The following is a 6000-nucleotide window of genomic DNA, read 5'->3' as shown; positions in this document are numbered from 1 at the left end:
GGCAGCACGATGGAGCTATTGTTACAACTGTTGCCTCACAGCAAGATAGTTCCTCGTTTGGCCTGGTGGGTTTCCTCCAGGTGCTCCGACATGTTCTCCCTGTGTCAGCGTGGGTTTCCTCCAGGTGCTCTGACATGTTCTCCCCGTGTCAGCGTGGGTTTCCTCCAGGTGCTCTGACATGTTCTCCCCGTGTCAGCGTGGGTTTCCTCCAGGTGCTCTGACATGTTCTCCCCGTGTCAGCGTGGGTTTCCTCCAGGTGCTCTGACATGTTCTCCCCGTGTCAGCGTGGGTTTCCTCCAGGTGCTCTGACATGTTCTCCCTGTGTCAGTGTGGGTTTCCTCCAGGTGCTCTGACATGTTCTCCCCGTGTCAGCGTGGGTTTCCTCCAGGTGCTCTGACATGTTCTCCCCGTGTCAGCGTGGGTTTCCTCCAGGTGCTCTGACATGTTCTCCCCGTGTCAGCGTGGGTTTCCTCCAGGTGCTCTGACATGTTCTCCCTGTGTCAGCGTGGGTTTCCTCCAGGTGCTCTGACATGTTCTCCCTGTGTCAGCGTGGGTTTCCTCCAGGTGCTCCCACATGTTCTCCCTGTGTCAGTGTGGGTTTCCTCCAGGTGCTCTGACATGTTCTCCCTGTGTCAGCGTGGGTTTCCTCCAGGTGCTCTGACATGTTCTCCCTGTGTCAGCGTGGGTTTCCTCCAGGTGCTCTGACATGTTCTCCATGTGTCAGCGTGGGTTTCCTCCAGGTGCTCTGACATGTTCTCCCTGTGTCAGCGTGGGTTTCCTCCAGGTGCTCTGACATGTTCTCCCTGTGTCAGTGTGGGTTTCCTCCAGGTGCTCTGACATGTTCTCCCTGTGTCAGCGTGGGTTTCCTCCAGGTGCTCTGACATGTTCTCCCTGTGTCAGCGTGGGTTTCCTCCAGGTGCTCTGACATGTTCTCCCCGTGTCAGCGTGGGTTTCCTCCAGGTGCTCTGACATGTTCTCCCCGTGTCAGCGTGGGTTTCCTCCAGGTGCTCTGACATGTTCTCCCTGTGTCAGTGTGAGTTTCCTCCAGGTGCTCTCACATGTTCTTGTCAGAGCACTTGGAGGTGGACCTTCACACAGGAGCCCGCCTTCATGATGTTCATTTCTAAACCAAACTACGTGCTTTTGTTGACGTACTGGCGTTGGTGTCAGTGTCCCTGAATGTCAACAGCACATGCAGGATGATACCTAGTGCGTAATATGTGGACGTGAAAGGCGTGACAGTGGTGACGACTTGGGATGAGAACGTTTGTGACTGACCCACCACTGCTACAAGCCAACAGAGTCTGTCTCAGTGTTTTCTCTCAGTCTGACTGACAGCTCTCAGATCAGCCTAAAGGAACCAAACCAAAGACGTCAGGTGTCGTTCCCCCCCAGCAGCCTCTGCTCCCAGTCCCACAGTGTGGTGTTAAAGTTTGGCTCCATCACTTGCTCCTGTCAGCAGGTGGGGTCCAGCTTTGGCCCTTGGCCCGCTTGAAAGGCTCTTACTTTTATTTCCAGGGGGAATTAAAGAATTGGCCGACAACAGCGTCCCAGCTCAATTAACCTTCAGACGTCCTCAGGATCACTCAACAAAAGCTGTAACAAAAGAAACCGGAGGAAGCCGCTCTCGTGTGAGGCCGTGCTGATTGGTTTGATATTTGCAGCTTCCTGTGTGACAAAGCGTCGATTTTAAAATACTGCTGTTGGTGTATAAAGCACTGAACGGTTTCCTGGGGATCAGGTCTGCTTACTGTCCTCAGAGTCCAAACTAAACACGGACCAGCAGCATTCAGGTTTTATAATCCTGAAACAGAAAACTGAAGATGTGCTGCTTTTATATCAGATCTTCTCTCAGTGTGCTGCAGCGTTGACTTCTGCTCTTTGTTTTATTTCAGCTGATTTTGATGCTCTGATTCAGTTTATTTTAAATTCATGTGTCTTTATATCGACTTGTGTTTCTTCTTCTGTCTTTAATGTCTCATGTAAAGCAGTTTGTTCAAAGATCAACCACCTGAAAACATCAACTCAAACCAAAGTTATTCCTATAAAACAACTTTAAAAGGAAAACAGATTTCCTACAGCAGCTTCAGTCTCATACGTTTGTCTCATGATTAAAACTGAGACTGTTTAATATTCAAACTCAACCATTTGTTACCCAGTAATAACCAACATCTTACACACTTCATATTTGTGAGTTTATAAACCCGACGAGAGCGACTGGGAACATTCATTTCCATTAAAAAGAAAAGATGGAGGTGCTTTGGCTCTTTGACTTTATCACCTGTGTCTGTCAGCCAATTTATTTCCTGCTAATCCGTTAATCTCCTCTGAGCGTCCTCACCTCACTTCTCAAACTTTCATATTTATTATTTATTCTTCTGACTCTGATTCGCTGCGACGGCGTCTCGTTTTGTTCACACAGTAACAGCATCAGAGGTCAGAGGTCAGTGGGTAAGGGTCAGAGGAGTAAATATTCCCCCACGGCCCTCGACTGCTGCAGAGTTTAAGCTTTCTGCATCATGACATCATCCTCAGTGAGTTATGATGATGATGATGATGATATAACAGCCTGACATTTAAAGATCTCAGATGTTTATCAGGTTCATCTCTCAGTGTTCAGTACAGATGTATGCGGGACACGATGACTCCTCTCGTAGTTTTTTGTTGTTGATGAACAGATTTTGAGCAGAGGGCTGACATGTTTTGAAGCAGCACACAAAATATAGTGCGCCAAAAATCCACAAGCAAGTTTTTGTGAAGTGAAAATAGACGACCAAACAGAACGTTTCAATCCCCAAACTGTCAGAAAAAGATTTTGTGTGTCGCGATACATGATCTGTCAAATGCAGAATGCCAAACATTCAACAACGTCCTGCTGCATCGGGGCGTATTTTGCAGCATACTTTTATTCTGACCCACAGTCCTCTGCACAGTGGACGATACGTCGCATCAACTGAGCCATAGACAGCTGACAGAAGCCACAGTGACTAATCAATCAATCAATCAATCAATTTAGTCATCATAACTTAAAAGCTTAAACTACCAGCCTGTTCTCACTCTTTAATTACCGCCATTTTCTCAGTGATCTTGGCGTCAGACACCGACGCACAGAAGCACAGGTCGGCAGGATTTGGACGGGTGGATGGGTCCAACAACCCAACCTTCACCCAGGAGGCCGGTGTGCAGAGGTGTATTTTGAAAACAGACAATGCATGTAACAGGCTGAAGTTGATACGGCGTCCCAGAACATCAACAACCAACACACCCAGGGTACCTTGGACGTCATACGTGGACGTGGAAAGTCCATGACCAAACGTGGACATGTGACGAGGTCACAGTGAGGATGTGACGAGCAGGTCGACTCTCTGGAAGGCAGGGGACTGAAAATTCAGTTTTCTCTCGTTTTTTTGAGATAAATTGACAAATTCGGCCAAAGCAAGTGTAATTTCCAAAACAGAAATTTGACTTGGGCTCAAACTGAAGCTCATCACATTGGGAAGTTTTCTATGTATGAGTGAAGCAGTGATATTAAACACAAAGTGATGTGAATAATAATTTTTTATAAGAATTTGTCAAAGAGACGTTTCATTGAATCGTCACCATTTTTCTGTTTTTTTGTTGTGTTTTATATTTTCAAATAAAATTAGTCTTATTTTTCTACTTTGCCCTTTGTGTCAGGACACTCCTCCAAACTTCATACATGTGTGACCATTCATGCCGTCGTAGTGCCCTAATATTTGCACTGACGTCATTTCACCAGAAACACGTCCCATAAAAGTGGTTTTGGGCCCCTGAGGCCAAACGGCCCCGAGGTGGGGGTGCTCGTTACCGCCCTGTGTACAGAAAACCTCCTGAGGGCCGAAGACATTTCAGTCTGCACCAAAGCAGTGAGCCAGTGTTTCTAACTGTCGTGCTGTGACGCCAACACGGCTCAAAGTTTATACTCCAGACGTGAATATTTGTGATATAGCTGCTGTATTTATAATTCATGGACTCATTTGTTGGAGGGTGAGAGGGTGAGGTGTTGGTTGAAGGGGGAGGTAAGTAGATGTCACCTGATGTGTTGAAGGTACAAGCAGCTTTTGGTTCCAGTTACAAAGGAAACAGATAAGTGGGCGTACCTGTCCTTAATTATTAACCGACTGAACCAGCTCCCTGATGTATTTTTAAAAACAAAGATCCGTCTGTATTTTAAACGGCTTGTTCGACTCTTTGTAGTTAATCTCCCTCAATTTAATGTAAACTCACATTTATCAAATACATTATATTAAAAAACTGAATGTTGTGATTGAAAAACTCTTTATTATAGTTTCACTAATAATTTATGGACTTGTGAGACTGACTGTTTGTTATCTTGATACAACAAATGTTCTCCTATTTTTTTTTAACGCCAGCTGAAATGAAGTTTTACAGCAAACACATGAATTTAAGTATTTATTCTGCGATTGTCTTTTATTGTTGTTCTGTTTGCGTTTTCAGTCAACAAGACTTTGCCCCATTGTTTAAATTTTTGTTAGCAATAATAACCCTGCCAGTACTGCAATGAAAGCAAAGCAGCTCTATGTAAAAAAAAGGATAAATAAAATAAAATATATTTAACAATAAAATGATTAAAAAAATCTTGCCTTATCATATATACTGAATATTTTTTAAACAAGAACAGTGTAGCTGTTGTGTTTAAAATGCAGTGCCTGTGAGGTTCAACAAGTCATAGATTTTAATGATATTTTTTAAATGTTTAAAAAAATGATTTGGAGACAAATAGACATATTGCCACATTGCTTGGTATGAAAATTAAAAAATGCCATCAGCAGCTACGTTCAGTTTGTCCCTCAGATGTGATTTTTACATTATTGAGATTTTTTTTTTTGATAATTTTGCTAAGTAAAAAATATGAGTCAGTGTTTTTGTTTATGCCGTAAAAAATAACATTTTGAGAAAATGCAGCATTCAATATCACAAATACCCCATAATATAAATACTGTGTTATAGTAAAATAAGATTCAGTGATAGTATGTGAGTACAATCAGTTAAACGTATAAAACTGTTGTTCTGTTTATATCTGAACTCATCAGATGATTCTGACTCATGTATTAATGTAAAATCAGGATGTTGCTGTTGGAGTTCTTTGACGTGGAGCTCATTTTAAAATATTAAGTGATGATTATTTTCATTATGGATTAATCTGCTGATCATTTTCTCCATGAATCGACTGATTGGTTTGTATAAATAGTGAAAATAGTGAGAAATGTTTGTCACAGTGAGGCAGACCCCAAAGTGAACGTTTGTTTATTTTATCTCAACATTATTACTGATATATTTCAGTTATTAACATTATTAACACATCACAGTTATTGACAGTATTGGTAATACAGCATAATCATTAATATTGCTACTAATACAGTTATTAATATAATTATCTTTACATCACAATTGTTCATGTTATTACTGACATTTAATCTATTAAATTTTTTACTAATACGTTACAATTATTAATATTATTACGAATACAGTTATTAACGTCATTAGTCATACATTACAGTTGCAACATCATTATTAATACATCACAATTGTTCTTGTAATTACTGACACATTTAATTCATTAACAGTTTTACTAACACATTACAACTATTAACATTGTTATAAACATTTAATCTATTAATGCTTTTAATTACACAGTTAATCTATTAAATGTTTTACTTATATATTACAACTCTTTACATTTTTCCTAACACATTTAATCTATGAATGTTTTTACTAATACATTACAACTATTAACATTAATACTAACACATTTAATCTATTAACATTTTTTACTAATACATTATAACTATTAACAGTGTTACAAACATTTAATCTATTAATGGTTTTACTAACACATTTAATCTATTGACATTTTTAGTAATACATTACAGCTATTAACATTATTACAAACATTTAATCTATTAATGCTTTTACTTACACAGTTAATCTATTAAATTTTTACATATATATTACAAC

This window comes from Epinephelus fuscoguttatus, linkage group LG12, assembly GCF_011397635.1.
Source record: "Epinephelus fuscoguttatus linkage group LG12, E.fuscoguttatus.final_Chr_v1".
Lineage (NCBI taxonomy): Eukaryota > Metazoa > Chordata > Actinopteri > Perciformes > Serranidae > Epinephelus > Epinephelus fuscoguttatus.
Note: the sequence above shows the minus strand (reverse complement) of the source record.